At 45.1% G+C, this 22,338-nt stretch overlaps 1 protein-coding gene across 1 annotated transcript in view; it reads right to left on the reverse strand.

The window, feature by feature from the left end:
• Positions 1-11,258, reverse strand: part of mfsd6b (major facilitator superfamily domain containing 6b) — a 58,730-nt gene extending 47,472 nt beyond the window's left edge. Inside the window, exon 1 of the mRNA XM_085985862.1 lies at positions 10,945-11,258. The gene's annotated coding sequence lies outside the window, so the exon portion shown is untranslated. The remainder of the gene's footprint in view (positions 1-10,944) is intronic.
• Positions 11,259-22,338: the final 11,080 nt, after the last annotated feature.

Consider the following 22,338-nt stretch of genomic DNA (forward strand, 5'->3'; position numbering starts at 1 on the left):
AATTCAGTTCCTGCAACTTGCAATCCAAATTCATTTGGGACTTTCTTGCCCTCTTCCTCACCACAGTAGATGGCTTATGAGTCTCAGGGTATCTTAATGTGAGAGATGCATCTCCTAGTTACCAGCTGTCCAGTGGAGACAGTGTACTTCCCACCTCCTCACTGTTCCATAGATGTGTGATGTATGTCTGAGTCCTTAGCTACTCAGTTGGGGAGGTATGTGTCCAAGTGCGTGATGATTTTAGTGCAGTGTGCATATAAATTCCATGATGTCTAGTAAAGACTCATCTCTCTTCAACAACCAGATATATAAAAAAAGAACTTGCATTTATATAGCACTTTTCATGACCTCGGGACATCCCAAAGTACTTTACAGAATATTAAGTGCTTTTCAAGTGTAGTCACTGTTGTAATGTAAGGAAATGTGGCAGCCAACTTGCCACAAATAGCAATGAGATAATGACCAGATAATCTGTTTTAGTGATGATTGGTTGAGGAATAAATATTGGCCAGGACACCGGGGAGGTCTCCCCAGCTCTTCTTCAAATAATGCCATGAGATCTTTTACATGACTACATTCCAAAATTACTTCATTGGCTGTAAAGCACATTGTGACATCCTGAGGTTTTGAAAGGTGTTATATAAATGGAAGTCTTTCTTTCTTTTTCTGTCCCTTCTGGTTTTACCCTGAATCTTCGGTAAGCTTAAATAGTAGTCTACTTGTGTAGAATTTTGTCAAATGCTTTTGAAAAATAACTTTACGATTGAGTTTCTGCAACTTGTAAAACCATTCACCAGGAATACATATTGGGAATTCAGGGGTGGCTTGCCTACCATTGTTCATGCATTTATTTTAATAGAATAGTTGGGCGGTGCATAATTAGCACTCACCTAGCCATCTAGTATGCTGACACTGTTTTTCCAGCGCCAACATCATTTACATAATGTGGGTGAACTGTGGGACTTGGGGGCCTGAAGGTGAGCACTTTCTGGGAGAAGGAGAGGGCAGGAAAAATGAATGGTTTTGCAGTCACTTAAAGTGAGTGGCTCTTAATGGGGACAAAATGTTGAAAGACTTTGTAATGGCTTCTAATATTTTTAGTATATATTTCGGCAATTGCAAAAGCTGCTTTGGTCACAAAAATGGATTGCGAAACCCGGTGTCTGATGCAAATAAATATGAAGACAGGAAACTGTGTCTTTGGTCGAGGGATGTAATGTCGTAACACTTGAATCCCGTGTTTGACAGCAGATGAAGTGGAGCTGGTGCTCATGAAATGATAGAGAACAGTAGCCCTGTTTACCAACACAGGGTACCCCCCCCCCCGGTCCCCATAGGACAACACTGCAATATGCCTAGAAGGAGCCAGAAGTCAAGGCGGAGGCCACAAGGGCACAATGAATCATTACTACCCCCAGCAGCGGTGCATGTTAACTGCAGGTATCCTTGCAGCAGATGACACTGTTCTTTAACTGGATCCCTGGTGAATCATAGCATCTGAAAGCAGTGCTCCTCTGACAAATCCAGGTTGCTATGCGCCTCTACCTATAAATATAGGTGTGAGGGTAACGCCGAGTGGACATAGCCTGCCTTCTGATGCAACCTGGGCTGCCTGGCATCCATCCATTGCTTCTCCTTTTCTTCCTCCAAAAAATATAAGTGAAGGGGGATTCCCATAAGACAACCCATTGTGTCAATAGTTTGGACATTCCGAAAAAAAGAGAAGGTCAAAGCACTTAAAACAAATTCTCCTTAGCAACTAAGTACTCAGGAAAAAAAAAAGAGGGAAAAAAACACACTAAAGCTGGAAAACAGCCTGAAAATATAGCCATAAGTCTTTTTATAGGACTCTTTAAATGCACTGCCGCATATAGCTCTTAGCAACCTTGGATGTCCATTTTATATGAGTCATAGAGTCATAGCGTCATAATGGCACAGAAGGAAACCATTCGGCCCATCGAGTCCGTTCCGGCTCTCTGTAGAGCAATCCAGTCAGTCCCATTCCCCCGCTCTATCCCTGTAGCCCTGCAAGTTTATTTCTCTCAAGTGCCTAGAGAATATAATACTGGAAAGTGTGAGGTTATGCACTTTGGCAGGAAAAATCATAGAGCAAGTTATTATCTTAATGGCAAGAAACTGGAAAGTACTGTAGTACAAAGGGATCTGGGGGTCCTGGTGCACGAAACTCAAACGGTTAGTATGCAGGTGCAGCAAGTGATCAAGAAGGCCAATGGAATGTTGGCTTTTATTGCTAGGGGGATGGAATATAAAAACAGGGAGGTATTGCTGCAGTTGTACAAGGTATTGGTGAGACCACACCTGGAATACTGCATACAGTTTTGGTGTCCATACTTAAGAAAAGACATACTTGCTCTCGAGGCAGTGCAAAGAAGGTTCACTCGGTCAATCCCGGGGATGAGGGGGTTGACATATGAGGAGAGGTTGAGCAGATTGGGACTCTACTCATTGGAGTTCAGAAGAATGAGAGGCGATCTTATTGAAACATATAAGATTGTGAAGGGGCTTGATCGGGTGGATGCGGTGAGGATGTTCCCAATGATGGGTGAAACTAGAACTAGGGGGCATAATCTTCGAATAAGAGGCTGCTCTTTCAAAACTGCGATGAGGAGAAACTTCTTCACTCAGAGGGTGGTAGGTCTGTGGAATTTGCTGCCCCAGAGAGCTGTGGAAGCTACATAATTAAATAAATTTAAAACAGAAATAGAGAGTTTCCTAGAAGTAAGGGGAATTAGGGGTTACGGGGAGCGGGTAGGAAATCGGACATGAGGCTAGGTTCGGATCGGTCATGGCCCTGTGGGTGGCGGAGCGGGCCCAGGGGCCATGTAGCCTGGTCCTGCTCCTACTTCTTGTGTTCTAATTCTGTGTTAGATTTCAGGAGATGGTTCTATTCATAGGGATTAGTGGAGACCTCGGGAACAGGCTGCCAGCTAGGAGTCCTTCAAGAGTAAATTGGGCCTGTTCCTGGCTGGGGTGGAGATCACCTCTTACAGAAGGTAAGTACTGCAGGAAATACAGGGACAGAGTGATCTCCTGGACAAGTTTTGATCGCCTAGATGGGTCGGACAGGAATTTCCCAGATTTTTTCTCCCAAATTGGCCATTGGGTTTTTTATCTGGTTTTTCGCCTCTCCTGGGAGATCACATGGGTTCGGGTGGGATGGAGAGTGAAAGTAGATTTGAGGTTAGGATCAGATCAGCCATGATCTTATTGAATGGCGGAGCAGGCTCGATGGGCCGATTGGCCTACTCCTGCTCCTATTTTTTATGTTCTTATGTTCTATCCAGTCTCCCCTTGAAAACATTGAGTGTCACCGCTTCCACCGGCAGCGAGTTCCAGGTCCTCATCACTCACTACATAAAAATGTTTTTCCCCACATCCCCCGTATCTTTTGACCAAAACCTTAAACGTGTGTCCCCTAGTCCTTGTACCATCAACTAGTGGGAACAGCCTTTCCCCGTCTAGCCTATCCAAACCCGTCATAATCTTGTACACCTCTATCAAATCACCCCTCAACCTCCTTTGCTCTAATGAAAACAAATCCAGCTTCTCCAACCTATCCTTGTAGCTAAAATTCCTCCATCCCCAGAACCATTCTGGTAAATCTCCTCTGCACCCTCTCACGAGTGGGTTTATGTCTTATCGTTACTGTGGTGTATGTAACCGTTCCACCTTTAAGAGAACTATTTTAAGAGATGCACTACTTTATCTTGGCTGCTGTATACTGTAATACCGGTGGTGACCACACCGGTATATAAGTGCTGTGTAATGATTTATTGGGCAGTTCAGCCTGACCTCCGACTAGTAAAGACCTGTTGAATTTACTCTTGTGGTCTGTGTGCAGTGATTCTTATTAACAATAACTAGAACACACAGACTTAACAGTGGCGACGATGACGATCTTACCCTGCGGCAGAGATATATCCAAGGCAGTTTAACGGGCGTCGAGCAGAGGCATCCGCCCTCATCATCCTGCTGAGAAAAGACTCGGGTCTGAAGAGCAAGGAAGAATCCTGACACGAAGCCTTCCATCAGCAACAGGCAGTGATCATCCCTTCTATCACGGTGGTGGGTAAGCCGATCAGCGACGAGCAGCAAGTCGGCCACGTTGGCTGTGAAGTAGGGGAGGGAAAAATGGAGGATATAAGGGCGCAGAACTCGACCACGGCCGGGGAAAAGAGCCGGACAGAAGTCGGGGCCAGAGGCGCTGAGACTGGGGCAGCGTAAGGCACGGGAGCCGCGGTGAATGCAAACGCAGCCGGGGTAAAAGACTGGGCTGCAAGCGGGCTGGGAGACGCAACAGCGTCGAGAGAGAGCTCGACCGCGACCGGGGAAAAAGGCCGGGCAGCTACCGAGGCCGCGAGGTGCGGGATAAAATTTAAAAAAACGCGGAGAACTCAGCCGCAGCCGGGGCAAAGGACCGGACTGCAAGAGGGGCTGGGAGGCACGATTTGAGAACCGCTGGGGAGGGCGAACGCAGCAATACGGCAATCGCCATTACAGCCAGCGGGGGAGAAAGGCAAACGCGGGAAGCCGCCATTTTCGTAGGCGGGGGAAGAAGACAAGCGCGGGAAACCGCCATTTTGAAAAAAAAAAAAAAATTCTTTTTGTTTCTCAAGAATATTGCGAGGATGCCTAAGCGTGGTAACATCAATGATTTCGATCCCGATGTTGAAGATTGGGCCACGTATGTAGAACGCATAGAGATTTATTGTAAGGCAAATAAAATATCAGATGAAGATAAAGCACTAACCTTACTAAACTCAATGGGTGCGAAGACATACGGGCTATTGAAGCATCTTCTATCACCAGCTAAACCGGCGGATCAGGCTTTCGCTAATATTGTTGCTGTCCTGAGAAATCATTTGAACCCCACACCGCTGATGTTAGCGGAACGATTTAAATTTTATGCGAGAACTCAACTGAAAGAGGAAAGCAACGCGGAGTATTTAATTGAACTGCGTAAGCTAGCGAAATACTGTCAGTTTGGGGAAAGACTGACAGAGGCACTGAGAGACAAATTCGTGTGTGGATTGTCGAAAGAAGGAACACAAAAGCGGCTGCTTGAAGAGAATGATCTTACACTTGATAAGGCTGTCACTATTGCAGCATCGCACGAAGCCGCAGCGAGAGGCACTGCGGAAATGCAGCTGAAGGCAGCGGTACTCAGCGTAGATCAAATGGCTTTGGGTACAGCAAAATGTTATCGTTGTGGAAAGACAACACACGATCAGAACCAATGCTGGTTTAAAAATCAGGAATGTAGAAAATGTGGCAAGCTTGGTCACATAGCTAAAGTATGCCGGTCAGGAAAGAAGACCAGCAACAAAAAGTCACCGCAGGAAAAGTGCAGAAAGGTACATAAGGTGGCTGAGAAGAGTTCGGATGAACAGAATTCGGATTCAGACTCCAACAGCAAGGAACTGGGTAGTCTGAGAATTCACAATGTGAGTAAGGAAGCTGACCTACAAACTATCTGGGTCACACTTCAGATAGCAGGAGTCCAAGTGAAGATGGAATTGGACACCGGATCGGCGTTGACGGTCATGAATAAGCAAGATTACAAAAGGTTATTCACACATATTCCCCTACGGGATACGGAGATAGTATTGCAGACATACACGGGGCAAAGAGTATACCCCATCGGAAAGATAAAAGTCAAGGTGGTACACAAGGGCAAAGAACACCAAGGAATGGACTTATATGTACTACCTGAGGGAGGTCCACCACTTCTGGGACGGGAGTGGATCAGGAAAATAAATATGGACTGGCACTCCCTAAAAGCAATAACGGTAGATTCCGGAAAAAAAGATGTCAAACCTGAACGATTGTCCAAAATATTGGATGAGGTTAAAGAGGTGTTCCAACAGGGACTGGGAACACTGAGAGGAATTACGGCAAAAATCAAGATTGCAGAACATGCAAACCCAAAATTTTTCAAAGCCAGACCGGTACCTTATGCAATACGACCTGCTGTGGAAGCTGAGCTGGAAGGGCTAGAACGTTCAGGAGTACTGTCTAAGGTGGACTGGAGTGAGTGGGCCACGCCCATTGTTCCCGTCATGAAGCGTTCATCAAGTAACAAGCCAGGGGAACCGGGGAAGGTCCGCATCTGTGGAGACATCAAGATCACGGTTAATCCGGTGCTTCACACGGGGCAATATCCGCTTCCGCGGATTGAGGATATCTTTGCTTCATTGTCTGGCGGGAAACACTTCACCAAGATAGACCTGGCGCAAGCGTACTTACAGATGGAAGTTGAGGAAGAGTCGCGCCAGTATCTCACAATCAACACACACAGAGGCTTGTATCGATATAATAGACTGGTTTTTGGAGTGGCTTCGGCTCCAGCAATTTGGCAGAGGGCCATGGAGCAGGTATTACAGGGAATTCCAAGCACTCAATGTTACTTGGACGATATCCTGATTACAGGAGATGACGATGAGGAACACCTTGCAAATTTGAAACTGGTGCTCACCAGATTGAAGGAATATGGACTTCGAGTTAATCGCCAGAAATGTGAGTTCTTTCAGAAACGGATCTCGTACTGTGGTCATGTCATTGACCAGGAGGGGCTGCACAAGTCACCTGACAAGATCGAAGCTGTTGTGAAGGCTCCCGCTCCGGAAAATGTATCCCAGTTGAGGTCGTTCCTAGGGTTGATTAACTATTACCATAAGTTTCTGCCAAATCTATCCACGGTGCTGCACCCGCTGAACGCTCTTTTGCAGAAAGAAGTACCATGGAAGTGGAGCGAGGACTGTAAGAAGGCCTTTCGCAAAAGCAAGGCATTGATCACCTCAGAGGAAGTGTTGGCTCACTTCAACCCAACGCTACCTATTCGTTTAGCTTGTGATGCTTCTCCTTATGGTATTGGAGCAGTACTCTCACGCAAGTTGCCAAATGGCTTGGAAAGGCCAGTCGCATTTGCATCCAGATCATTGACCTCCGCTGAGCGCAACTATGCTCAGATAGGGAGGCTCTCAGCCTTGTGCGGGGAGTAAAGAAGTTTAATCATTACCTGCAGGGCCAGAAGTTTACACTGCTGACAGACCACCAGCCGTTGGTATCCATTTTTAACCCTAAGAAGGGTGTTTCGGTGATGACAGCACAGAGGCTCCAGAGATGGTCCCTTTTCCTAGGGGCACATCAATATCAGATAGAATTCAAAGGTACAAAGCAGCATGGTAATGCTGATGGGCTGTCGCGCCTGCCACTACCTACTGAGGAGGAGGCACCGACGGTTGACCCGGTGGAGTTATTTCACTCGACCATCATCGAATGTTTACCTGTCACCAATGCAAATATTGAAAGGGAGACTAGGAATGACCCGACACTGTCCCGGGTCTACGAATTGACAGTAAAGGGATGGCCAGCCCATGGTGATCCACTGTTACCGGCATTCTCAGCAAGACGAGAACAGCTGTCCATCTGTCAGGGAACATTGATGTATGGAACAAGGGTGATTATCCCTCCTAAGTTAAGAGAGAGAGTTCTAAAAGAACTACATGAAGGTCATCTGGGGGGAGTCAAGATGAAAAGCCTTGCTAGGGCTTATGTGTGGTGGCCGGGTATCGACCAACAGATAGAGGATCTGACGAAAAGCTGCTCAGGGTGCCAAAAAGTCCAAAATGCACCTCCAATTGCACCGCTGCATCCATGGGAATGGCCTTCAACCCCATGGCAACGTGTACATATTGACTTTGCTGGTCCATTCATGGATTCCATGCTTTTAATTGCAGTGGACGCACATTCTAAATGGCCAGAAGTGATTAAAATGACTACCACTACCTCGGAGAAGACGATCGCGGTGCTAAGAACGATATTTGCAAGAAATGGATTGCCAGAGCAAATATGTTCAGACAACGGACCACAGTTCGTGTCAGAGGAATTCCAGAAATTCCTGAAGAAGAATGGGGTGAAACATTATACCTCTGCCCCATATCATCCAGCTATGAATGGGCTGGCCTAGAGGTTTGTACAGACGTTCAAAAAGGCAATAAAGGCCACGAGCGAAGATCAGATTCCACTGCAACACAAGGTGGACAATTTCCTACTGGCATATCGAAACGCCACCCATGCAACAACAAACCAAAGTCCTGCCATGATGTTCTATAACAGGAGGTTGCGGTCCAGGTTGGACTTGTTAAAACCAAATGTGCGGAGGGAAGTCGAAAACAAACAGTTCCAGCATATCAATAACAAGCCCACTCGGAGTTTTGAAATAGGACAACCGGTGTTAGCCAGGGACTATAAAAACGAGAAATGGCAATCTGGAACAATTTGGGCCAGACAAGGACCCCTGATGTACACGGTAGATGTTGGTGAAAATGTAATGCGACGTCATGCTGACCAACTGGTGGGATCGAGAACAAGGGTCGAGCCCATGGTTACGACAGAGACAACCGTAGAGGAAGTTAGTGAACCTGAAGCATCTACCTCAGAAGTGAATATACCTGATGATGTCCTATCCATAGGGGATCAACTAGATGAGTCACCCCAGCAACGAGAACCAGAGACCCCTGAAAGGCGTTATCCGTCTCAGATCAGGAGGCCTCCTCAGAGACTGAATCTGTGAACTGTTTTTACATGAAGTTGTGTATATATGTTATTATGTTATGTTTAATGGGGAATATATACTGTTAAGCTAAAAAGGGAGGATTGTGGTGTATGTAACCGTTCCACCTTTAAGAGAACTATTTTAAGAGATGCACTACTTTATCTTGGCTGCTGTATACTGTAATACCGGTGGTGACCACACCGGTATATAAGTGCTGTGTAATGATTTATTGGGCAGTTCAGCCTGACCTCCGACTAGTAAAGACCTGTTGAATTTACTCTTGTGGTCTGTGTGCAGTGATTCTTATTAACAATAACTAGAACACACAGACTTAACAGTTACAGAGGCACAAACTCTGCGAAATTGTGTGGATGTCCAAATTACAGCATCAGGGCCTCATTTAAGTGTTGCAAGTGGCAAACTGACGGGCACTTCCCGCACCATTTGAAAATCTGATCGGAAAATTAAGTGGGGCATTAAATGGACAGGGATGTGAATTTAAGTGTTCTCCACTCATATTTCTGATCCGTTACACTCACTTTATATCCTTGTATCATGCATCACCAATCAGAAAATCCAGGCAGAAGTGTGGGAGACCAGCAGGAACCAGTTCGTACAAGCTGTGCTGGTGGAGGTGGTTTGAATTATTTTCATCATTACATTTTGAGCTCCTCTAAACTACATGTCCTGAGTCTATATTCACTACACCTATCTAAGTTAGTTTTAAAAAAAGAGCTTTGACATGCTGGTGTAGATGTTGTACATGTCCACGGAAGTCAGATAAGCGCATGAGGGAGAAAGGGCTAGAAGGATATGCTATTAGGGTTAGCTGGAAAGGGGTGGGAGAAGGCTCGCGTGGAGTATAAATGCTGGCATCAACCAGTTGGGCCGAATGTCCCTTTTCTGTGCTTTAAATTCTATGTAGTTCTATGTAATTTACAGGAGGATAGATTAACAGTACATGTGTGCATCAATACCGACTTCTGGATCAGGCTGGCCTTGGGCCAGGGAAGAGAAAGTATAGTCAGTGCACAAGGCATCTTCGACAGCACCTCCCAAACCCGTAACCTCCACCACTTAGAAGGACAAGGTCAACAGGTGCATGGGAACACCATCAACTGCAAGCTCCCCTCCAAGTCACACACCATCCTGACTTGGATATTTATTGTTGTTCCTTCATCGTTGCTGGGTCAAAATCCTGGAACTCCCTCCCTACCAGCACTGTGGGAGTACCTTCACCACACGGACTGCAGCGGTTCAAGGCGACGGCTCACCACCACCTTCTCAAGGGCAAGTAGGGATTGGCAATAAATGCCGGCCTTGCCAGCGACGCCCACATCCCGAGAATGAATATCAAAACATACCTTTCATCCTCCCCAAGTTCTATAAGCTTACTAGAAAATCAATTTTTAAATAGTGACATTTTGCATTAAAATCTTTCTTCTGAGCTGCCCACAAGTAGTGCAGAGCTGTTCAAAAACCTCTCTGAAAGAATCTGGACACCAGTCTGCTTCACTTTGAGCCTTACAGCCTGGCAAAAAGAGCAAGTGATCTCACTGGCTCTTTCTAATTGCCTCCCTACCTACCACAAACATTGCAAAGACCGTTGACTGTTTATCTTTCTTCTGGTCCTGCTGTTTTTACGTTTGCGGAAGTGCAGGACGAGGTTTACATTCTAAGCGTCTTCCTTAATCACAAACTACCACCCAGCAATACAAAGGAAAATAAGAGTCTTTTTTAACCCACCCGAATTTTTTCAGGCGAGTTATGGCAAGTGCATTTCAAAAAGCGCTGATTTCAAGGCAAATATGCAGCATTAGAAATAAAAAGTCTAAAAGATTATAGTTCCACTCGGTAACACCCATTTTCAACCTGCTAGTATGCGCGGACCCATTGGGGATTTTCGGAGCCGGTCCGATTTTTGGGCCATCTGATGTGAGCACAGGGCTCATGATCCGGGGTTATTACTCTTAACATCGCACTGGGAAAAAATAGACCTACCAGGAAATAAAATAATTCAAAAGGAACAGATAAGAAGTGGAGCTCGAATTAACCATACACGTCAGAAACCAGGCTTTAAATTTTTTTAAAGAAATTAATAATCCTTGTTAAAAAATATTAAAACTCTTTTAAAAAGTGCTATTTCGATCTTTTTAAAGGCTCCAAAGTGATGGCTTCTCTCTCCGCAAGCTCGCTCACAGATTATATTTCACCAACAGGCACCATTCATATTCCAAACAAGGTCTGTACACATTTATTTTAATCGCAATCAGCCTCTCCCCCCCCAGTAACCTTGTGATATTTACCAAATCGCTCCAATTCCCAGAACATCCCCCGACACAAACCAGAGGACTGCCAGAGCTCACCTCAGGTGAAAGGTAAAGGAAGCCGAGCCCTCCCTCGGTAAATTGTGTGCCTGCCAGTCACACCCAAGACTTTGATGCGACCCGTTTACTATCTGACAGAATGGCCTCCATATCGGTGGGTCGGACCGGTTTGAGGAGGTTTCTCGTCGCCGATATCAGTGCTCCGTGCTGGATGCCTTGGGTACGACCCGAGCACCGAGACGTCAGAACCGGCGTCAGGGCCCACCTGTACCACGAAGATTTCAAGGAGCTGCAGCGGCAGAAAGGGAGCACTGCATCCTGCGCATCGTGGCCAGCCAAAGCAGGATGCGCTGCGAAAACAATGCATTGCAAACCACAACAACACAGTGCAACAGAACACAATTCAACCCATGCACTGCAGCAGAGCATAGGGCAATACACCGCCTGCAACTCAGCATAACCCACTGCACCAGGAGGGATTTACCAATGTAATGATGCTTGACCAGGCACCGATCACTTTCAATATAAGCAGTTTTTCTCGCACTGCAGCATTCCCACAACCTGATCATCAGCGGCCATCAAAAAGTGTCAAACTACAATGAGCAGAGAAAGCCCAGCTGTGCTTAATGCAACACATTGCAATGTTTTTCATGCACCGCCCTACATAACACATGAATCCCACGCACCGCCCTACATAACACATCGCACCCCATGTACATAAGAACATAAGACGTAGGAGCAGGAGTAGGTCATTCGACCCCTCGAGCCTGCTCCGCCATTCAATAAGATCATGGCTGATCTGATCTTGGCCTCAACTCCACTTCCCTGCCCACTCCCCATAACCCTGGACTCCCTTATCATTCAAAAATCTATCTCCACCTTAAATATATTCAATGACCCAGTCTCTACAGCTCTGAGGTAGAGAATTCCAAAGATTCACAACCCTCTGAGAGAAGAAATTCCTCCTCATTTCCGATTTAAAAGGGTGCCCCCATATTCTGAAATTATGCCCCCTAGTTCTAGATTCCCCCACGAGGGGAAACATCCTCTCTGCAACTACCCTGTCAAGCCCCTTCAGAATCTTATATGTTTCAATAAGATCACCTCTCATTCTTCTAAACTCCAATGAGTATAGGCCCAACCTGCTCAACCTTTCTTCATAAGACAACACCTTCATCTCCGGAATTAACCTGGTGAACCTTCTCTGAACTGCCTCCAATGCAAGTTTATCCTTCCTTAAATAAGGAGACCAAAACTGTACGCAATGCTCCAGGTGTGGTCTCACCAATACCCTGTACAGTTGTAACAGGACTTCCCTACTTTTATACTCCATTCCCCTTGCAATAAAGGCCAACACTCCATTTGCCTTCCTGATTACTTGCTGTACCTGCATGTTAACTTTTTGTGATTCATGTACAAGGACCCCCAGATCCCTCTGTACCGCGGCATTTTGTAATCTCTCCCCATTTAAATAATTATTTGCTTTTTATTTTTCCTACCAAAGTGGATAACCTCGCATTTTCCCCCATGTACAGCCCAACATAACACATCGCACCCCATGAACAGCCCAACATAACACATCGCACCCCATGTACCGCCCTACATAACACATCGCACCCCATGTACAGCCCTACATAACACATCGCACCCCATGTACAGCCCAACATAACACATCGCACCCCATGTACAGCCCAACATAACACATCGCACCCCATGTACAGCCCTACATAACACATGAATCCCATGCACCACCCTACATAACACATGAATCCCATGTACAGCCCTACATAACACATCGCACCCCATGTACAGCCCTACATAACACATCGCACCCCATGTACAGCCCTACATAACACATGAATCCCATGCACCACCCTACATAACACATGAATCCCATGTACAGCCCTACATAACACATCGCACCCCATGTACAGCCCTACATAACACATCGCACCCCATGTACAGCCCTACATAACACATCGCACCCCATGTACAGCCCTACATAACACATCGCACCCCATGTACAGCCCTACATAACACATGAATCCCATGTACAGCCCTACATAACACATCGCACCCCATGTACAGCCCTACATAACACATGAATCCCACGCACTGCCCTACATAACACATGAATCCCATGCACCACCCTACATAACACACGAATCCCATGCTCTGCCTGACATAACACAAGTCCCATGTACCGCCCTACATAACACATGAATCCCACGCACCACCCTACATAACACATGAATCCCACGCACCACCCTACATAACACACGAATCCCATGCTCTGCCTGACATAACACAAGTCCCATGTACCACCCTACATAACACATGAATCCCATGCATAAATTCAACATAAAGTGCTTTTACACAAATGGACCAGAATTTCATGGTTCATACTTATGCAAAAATTACACCAAAATTTACATGGGCATTTGCGCTGATTTGCCAAGAGGAACTTAGCACTCAAATTTCCTGCAGAGCTCGTTTGCCTATACCAGAATGCAAATGTGGCCTTAAACAACCATAAATCCATCACTACCAATAGGGGAGATATATTGGGCTGCAGTCTTCTTCTATGGTGCCTCACTCTCAGAGCTTCTTGCCTAACCTGCTCCTCATCCTATTCTATTATTGTGGAGAACATTGGGAAGAGCAGTAGAGCTGCTTAGTGAAATATTGAAATTTTTAGGGACTTCTGGCTATGTTACCATGGAAGGGTCGTAGTGCAATCTATGTTAAAAATGCTAATGTTAACTGTGATCCCAAAGGGTTAAATTTACAGAACATCAAAGCTGGAAAATGTAAATTAGGATTCAGATGAAGTGTCTGAATCAGAGTTCTTCAGACAGTGAAAGTTAGTTTAGAAATTGCAGTAAACATTCACACCTATTAAGGTGGGCTGTTTCTATTCATGTGAGTGTAGTACGAGGTATCTGCTGACAATATACTCTTAGGAAAGGCTATAGTCAATTTGGTTGACAGGCCTAATGGTGAATCCCTGAATAGGGAAGCAGCTGGAGGCCCTTCCTTCCACTTCCTAGAATCATAGAAATTTACGGCACAGAAGGAGGCCATTCGGCCCATTGTTTCTGCGCTGGTCAAAAAAAGAGCTTTTTTTTCCCACCACCACAGAAGCCAGTCCTCAGCCAATTCGATTCTCTCCATGTGATATCAAGAAACGGCTGAGCGCACTGGATACAGCAAAGGCTATGGGCCCCGACAACATCCCAGCTATCGTGCTGAAGACTGTGCTCCAGAACTAGCCGTGCCTCTAGCCAGGCTGTTCCAGTACAGCTACAACACTGGCATCTATCTGATAATGTGGAAAACTGCCCAGGTATGTCCTGTCCACAAAAAGCAGGACAAATCTAATCTGGCCAATTACTGCCCCATCAGTTTACTCTCAATCATCAGCAAAGTGATGGAAGGTGTCATCGACAGTGCTATCAAGCGGCTCTTACTCACCAATAACCTGCTCACTGATGCCCAGTTTGGGTTCCAGCAAGACCACTCAGCTCCCGACTTCATTACAGCCTTGGTCCAAACATGGACAAATGAGCTGAATTCCAGAGGTGAGGTGAGAGTGACTGCCCTTGACATCAAGGCAGCATTTGACCAAGTGTAGCCTCAAGGAGCCCTAGTAAAACTGAAGTCAATGGGAATCGGGGGAAAACGCTCCACTGGCTGGAGTCATACCTAGCACAAAGGAAGATGGTTGTGGTGATTGATGGTCAATCATCACAGCCCCAGGACATCATTGCAGGAGTTCCTCAGGGCAGTGTCCTAGGCCCAACCATCTTCAGCTGCTTCATCAATGACATTCCCTCCAACATAAGGTCAGAAATGGGGATGTTCGCTGATGACTGCACAGTGTTCAGCACTATTCACAACTCCTCAGATAATGAAGCAGTCCATGTCCACATGCAACAAGACCTAGATGATGTTCAGGCTTGGGCTGATAAGTGGCAGGTAACATTCACGCCACAGAAGTGCCAGGCAATGACTATCTCCAACAAGCGAGAGTCTAACCACCTCCCCTTGACATTCAATGACATTACCATTGCCGAATCCCCCACCATCAACATCCTGGTGGGTCACCATTGACCAGAAACTAAACTGGACCAGCCACATAAATACTGTGGCAACAGGAGCAGGTCAGAGGCTATGTATTCTGCAGCGAGTGTCTCACCTCCTGACTCCCCAAAGCCTTTCCACCATCTACAAGACACAAGTAAGGAGTGTGATGGAATACTCTCCACTTGCCTGGATGAGTGCAGCTGCAACAACACTCAAGAAGCTTGACACCATCCAGGACAAAGCAACCCATTTGATTGGCACCCCATCCACCACCTTAAACATTCACTCCCTCCACCACCAGCATACCGTGGCTGCAGTGTGTACCATTTACAATGCAGCAATTCATCAAGGCTTCTTCGGCAGCACCTCCCAAACCTACGACCTCTTCCACCTAGAAGGACAAGGGTAGCAGGCGCATGGGAACACCATCACCTCCAAGTTCCCCTCCAAGTCACACACCATCCTGACTTAGAAGTATATCGCCGTTCCTTCATCGTCGCTGGGTCAAAATTCTGGAACTCCCTACCTAACAGCACTGTGGGAGTACCTTCACCACACGGACTGCAGCGGTTCAAGAAGGCGGCCCACCACCACCTTCTCAAGGGTAACTAAGGATGGGCAATAAATGCTGGCCTTGCCAGCGATGCCCAGATCCCATAAGCGAATAAAAGCAAATGCTCCTTGACATCCAGGGGACTCTAGATTTGGGAGTCCCACCCTTTTTCTTTGTGGGAACATATTTGCTCTGAATCCTCACTATCTCCTCCTTGAACGCCTCTCACTGCTTTGACGCTGATTTACCCGTGACTTCTTAGAGAGAATAGGAAAATAGAACACCTAGGCAAACAGTCAGTTAGGTGGGAAGGAAGCCTTTTTTTATTCATTCATGGGATGTGGGCATTGCTGGCAAAGCCAGCATTTATTGCCCATCGCTAGTTGACCTTCTCAAGGGCAACTAGGGATGGGCAATAAATGCTGGCCTTGCCAGCGACACCCACATCCCATGAACAAATTAAAAAAAAAGACCGAGTAAGAAGAAATTTGTTCATCCAATCTGAGAGTTGTCAGAATCGGAGGCTGATCAGGAAATGTTAAGTGAGCCTGCTCATTGGGATAATGTGGTGCATTTTTCTTGCTCTCGAGGAGGGTTCTGTAGTTAGGTAGATCAAAGTAAGATTTGTTTACAACTTTTACTTTGTATGTACACTTTCTTCTGTAAAATAAAGCAACTTAGTGAATCATATCTGCCCTTCTCTCACTAAAGTGTTTTTTTTCATTGTCTTTGGAAAGATTGGTGAAGCACTTGCGATTTTGCGAAAGACACACATCCAGTTTTGATCACAAGTGGGTACTGTTGTTATGCCCCTAGGTTGTGCAATCACATAATTAGATATTGGAAAGTATGGGCACACTCCTGAATGTAATATGCTCAGACTAATAACAGGACTGAGCAAGGGCTACTGTACCCAAGAGAATATCTAAGGCAATCTTATACATGCAACAGTTCCATTTGTACTAAATTCTGAAATCGATATATTTATTTTAGAATGTTAAGATCACATTTAAGTCGCTTCTCAGAACTTTTTTTGTTACACTATATACCAGAAAAACATCGTGCAATATACAAAAACTCTATCCCAGGTGTTGCTGGTGTTCTCTTACAAAGTTTTGTGTTGTTGCAATGTAAAATAATCATTACACATGCCCCAATGTGCAAAAAACAGTCAGCGTCTTGCCCTCTCATAGAATATTCAAAACTATGCTTTTATTAATAGTTCAGTAAAAGCACTTTAGCTAAATGGAGGAAATGTTTTGACACCTTTTATTGAATATGCACAAGACTGAAATGCATATAAAACTGTGTGTATTACATAGATCTCAACATTAGGTGCTTTGCACAGAAAGACTTCTGTCGGTGTATGATGTAACTTACTTAATATCATTGAATAACTGGTGTTAAAGAAATTATTATTAGTAAAAAAAACAGTACTAGCAAAATTAATGGGACCATAAGTCAATAAATCCCAAGGACCGGATAACCTACATCCTAGGGTTTTGAAAGAGGTGGCCATTGGGATAGTGGACACATTGGTTGTCATCTTCCAAAATTCTATAGATTCTGGAAAGGTTCCTGCAGATTGGAGGATAGCAAATGTAACCCCGCTATTTAAGAAAGGAGAGGGAAAATGGGGAACTACAGACCTGTTAGCCTCACATCAGTAGTTGGGAAAATGCTGGAATCTATTATAAAGGATGCAATAACTGGGCACTTAGAAACTAATACAGGAAACTTTCTGATATCCGGCACTGACGGGACCGAGCTGGTGCCGTATCATCAAAAGTGCCGGACATACCAGCGTTAATATTGAAACATACGGAACTGAAAAGCTCCGTGTGAATCAACAAACCCTGTTGCTTAGCAACAGCTTCAAAACAGTCGGCTGCAGCTGCAAGCGTCTCTAGCTGAAGCTGTTGCTATAGCTACAGACCTTGCAGTGCCTGACTGGGAAAAAAAAAGCAACGAGAACTAAAAAACTTATAGAAAACGGCTCCTGATTTTTGCTGTTAGATCGAGTATTCCGGACATATAACCTCCGGATAAACCAAAGTTTCCTGTAGTAAGATTGGGCAGAGTCAACATGGATTTATGAAAGGGAAATCCTGTTTGACAAACCTATTGGAGTTCTTTGAGGATGTAACTAGTGAAGTAGACAAAGGGGAACCGGTAGATGTGGTGTATCTGGATTTTCAGAAGGCCTTCGATAAGGTCCCACACAAGAGGTTGGTGAGCAAAATTAGGGCACATGGAACTGGGGGTAATATACTAGCATGGATTGAGAATTGGTTAACAGACAGAAAACAAAGAGTAGGGATAAACGATCTTTTTCAGGATGGCAGGCTGTGACTAGTGGGGTACCGCAAAGATCGGTTCTTGGGCCCCAGCTATTCACAATCTATATCAATGATTTGGATGAGGGAAATAAATGTAACATTTCCAAATTTACTGATGACACAAAGCTAGGTAGCAGTGTCAGTTGTGAAGAGGATGAGAAGAGGCTTCAAGGGGATCTCGACAGGCTCAGTGAGTGAGCAAGAACATGGCAGATGGAATACAATGTGGATAAATGTGAAGTTATCCACTTTGGTAGAAAAAACAGAAAGGCAGAGTATTTCCGAAATGGTGAAAAATTGGGGAATGTAGATGCTCAAAGGGACCTGGGTGTCCTTGTATATGAGTCACTGAAAGTGAATGTGCAGGTGCAGCAAGCCATTAGGAAGGCAAATGGGATGCTGGCATTCATTACAAGAGGATTTGTGTACAGGAGTAAAGAAGTCTTACTCCAATTATATTGGGCTTTGGTGAGACCACACCTGGAGTACTGTGTACAATTTTGGCCTCCTTACCTAAGGAAGGATATACTTGCCATAGAGGGAGTGCAACAAAGGTTCACGAGATTGATTCCTGGGATGGTGGGACTGTCGTATGAGAAGGGATTGAGTAAACTAGCCCTGTATTCTCTTGAATTCAGAAGAATGAGAGGGGATCTCATTCAAGCATACAAAATCATTACAGGGCTTGATAGGGTGGATGCTGGGAGAATGTTTCCCTTGGCTGGTGAGTATAGAACCAGGGGCCACAGCCTCAGGATAAAGGGTAGGCCATTCAGGACTGAGATGAGAAGAAATTTCTTCACACAGAGGGTGGTGAATCTTTGGAATTCTCTACCCCAGAGGGCTGTGGAGGCTCAGTCATTGGGTATATTCAAAACAGAAGTCAATAGATTTCTGACTAGTAAGGGCATCAAGGGATAGGGTGATAGGGCTGGTGAATGGAGTTCAGGCAGAAGATCAGCCATGATCTCACTGAATAGCGGAGCAGGCTCGAAACATAGAAACATAGAAGAGAGGAGCAGGAGTAGGCCATTCGGCCCCTCGAGCCTGCTCTGCCATTCAATGAGATCATGGCTGATCATTCAAATTCAGTACCCTGTCGCTGCCTTCTCCCCATATCCCTTGATCCCTTTAGCCTTAAAAAATATATTTAACTCCTTCTTGAATATATTTAATGAATTGGCCTCAACTGCCTTCTGTGGTAGAGAATTCCACAGGTTCACCACTCTCTAGGTGAAGAAATTCCTCCTCATCTCTGTCCTAAATGGCTTACCCCTTATCCTTAGACTGTGACCCCTGGTTCTGGACTCCCCCGCCATCGGGAACATCCTTCCTGCATTTAGTCTGTCTAGTTCTGTTAGAATTTTATAAGTTTCAATGAGATCCCCTCTCATTCTTCTAAACTCCAGCGAGTATAAGCCCAATCGACCCAATCTCTCCTCATACGTCATTCCTGCCATCCCAGGTATCAGTCTGGTGAATCTTCACTGCACTCCCTCCATGGCAAGAACATCCTTCCTCAGATAAGGTGACCAAAACTGCACACAATACTCAAGATGTGGTCTCACCAAGGCCCTGTACAACTGCAGCAAGACATCCTTGTTCCTGTACTCAAACCCTCTTGCTACGAAGGCTAACATACCATTTGCCTTCTTAACCGCCTGCTGCACCTGCATGCTTACCTTCAGCGACTGGTGCACAAGGACACCCAGTTCTCGCTGCACTTCCCCTTCTCCCAATCTATTGCCGTTCAGATAATAATCTGCCTTACTGTTTTTGCCACCAAAGTGGATAACCTCGCATTTATCCACATTATACTGCATCTGCCATGCATCTGCCCAATCACCCAACCTGTCCAAATCATACTGGAGTTTCTCGGCATCCTCCTCACAGCACACACGCCCACCCAGCTTTGTGTCATCTGCAAACTTGGAGATATTACATCTAGTTCCCTTGTCTAGATCATTAATATATATTGCGAATAGCTGGGGTCCTAGGACCGATCCCTGCGGTACCACACTAGTCACTGCCTGCCACTCAGAAAAAGACCCATTTATTCCAACTCTTTGCTTCCTGTCTGCCAACCAGTTCTTTATCCAAGTCAATACCTTACCCCCAATCCCATGTGCCTTAACTTTGCACGCTAGTCTCTTATGCGGGACTTTATTGAAAGCCTTCTGAAAGTCCAAATACACCACATCCACTGGTTCTCCCTTATCTATTTTACCAGTTACATCCTCAAAAAATTCCAGTAGATTAGTCAAGCACGATTTACCTTTTGTAAATCCATGTTGACTTTGTCCGATCCTGTCACTGTTTTCGAAGTGCTCTGCTATTACATCTTTTATAATGGACTCTAGCATTTTCCCCACTACCGATGTCAGGCTTACCGATCTATAATTCCCTGTTTTCTCTCTACCACATTTTTTGAATAGTGGGGTAACATTAGCTACCCTCCAATCCATGGGAACTGTTCCAGAGTCTATAGAATTTTGGAAGATGACCAGCAATGCACCTACTATTTCTAGGGCCACTTCCTTAAGCACCCTAGGATGTAGATTATCAGGCCCATGGGATTTATCGGCCTTCAATCCCATCAATTTCCCTATCACCATTTCCCTACAAATACTGATTTCTTTCAGTTCCTCCCTCTCATTAGACCCTATGCTCCCTGACATCTCTGGGAGGTTATTTGTGTCCTCCTTTTTGAAGACAGAACCAAAGTATGTATTTAATTGGTCTGCCTTTTCTTTGTTCCCCATTATAAATTCCCCTGATTCTGACTGCAAGGGGCCTACTCTTGACTTCACCAATCTTTTTCTCTTCACATATCTATAGAAGCTTTTACAGTCAGTTTGTATGTTCCCTGCAAGCTTACTCTCATACTCTATTTCCCTCCTCTCAATTAATCCCTTTGTCCTCCTTTGTTGAATCCTAAACTGCTCCCAATCCTCAGGTTTACTGCTTTTTCTGGCCAATTTATATGTCCTCTCCTTGGATCTTATGCTATCCCTAATTTCCCTTGTTAGCCATGGTTGATTCACCTTTTTTGTTTTATTTTTATGCCAAACTGGGATGAACAAATCCTGTTGTTCATCCATGCGATCTTTAAATGTTTGTCATTGCCTATCCACCGTCAACCCTTTGAGTAACATTCCACAATCAATCCTACCCAATTTGCATCTCATACCATCATAGTTTCCTTTATTTAAATTCAGGACCCTAGTCTCTGAGTCAAATACTTCACTCTCCATCTTAATGAAGAATTCTATCATATTATAATTGCTCTGCCCCAAGGGGCCTCGCACAAGATTGCTAATTAATCCTTTCTCATTACATAATACCCAGTCTAAGATGGCCTGATCTCTAGTTGGTTCCTCGACATATTGGTCCAGGAAACCATCCCATATACACTCCAGGAATTCCTCCTCCACAGTATTGTTACTAATTTGGTTAGCTCAATCTATATGTAGATTAAAGTCATCCATAACTGCTGTGCCCTTATTGCACGCATCTCTAATTTCCTGTTTAATGCCATCCCCAACCTCTGCATTACTGTTTGCGGGTCTGTATACAACTCCCACTAATGTTTTCTGTCCCTTGGTGTTTCTCAGCTCTACCCATACAGATTCCACATCATCAGAGCTAATATCCTTCCTTACAATTGTGTTAATCTCCTCTTTAACCAGCAATGCTACCCCACCTCCTTTTCCTTTTTGCCTGTCTTTCCTGAATATTGAATACCCCTGGATGTTGAGTACCCAGCCCTGGTCACCCTGGAGCCATGTTTCCATAATCCCAATCATATCATATCCGTTTACATCTACTTGCGCAGCTAATTCATCCACCTTATTATGAATGCTCCTCGCATTAAGACACAAAGCCTTCAGGCTTGTTTTTTAACACTCTTAGACCTTTTAGAATTATTATTTACTGTGGCCATGTTTGATTTAAACCCTTGATTACTCTGACTGCCACTTTTGCTTTTCTCCTTCCTGTCTTTTGCTTCTATCCTTGTTTCCCTTTCCTCTGTCTCCCTGCACAGGTTCCCAACCCCCTGCCATTTTAGTTTAAACCATCCCCCACAGCACTAGCAAACACTCCCCCTAGGACATCGGTCCCAGTCCTGCCCAGGTGCAAACCGTCCATTTTGTATTGGTCCCACCTCCCCCAGAACCAGTTCCAATGTCCCAGGAATTTGAATCCCTCCCCCTTGCACCATTCCTCCAGCCACGTATTCATCTGAAATATCCTTCTATTTCTACTCTGACTAGCACGTGGCACTGGTAGCAATCCTGAGATTACTACCTTTGAGGTCCTATTTTTTAAATTTACCTCCTAACACTCTATATTCAGCTTTTAGGACCTCATCCCGGTTTTTACCTATATCGTTGGTACCTATATGCACCACAACAACTGGCTGTTCACCCTCCCCTTCCAAAATGCTCTGTAGCC

This window comes from Somniosus microcephalus, chromosome 4, assembly GCF_052327205.1.
Source record: "Somniosus microcephalus isolate GS21.2 chromosome 4, FLI_Smic_1.0, whole genome shotgun sequence".
NCBI classification, from domain to species: Eukaryota; Metazoa; Chordata; class Chondrichthyes; order Squaliformes; family Somniosidae; genus Somniosus; species Somniosus microcephalus.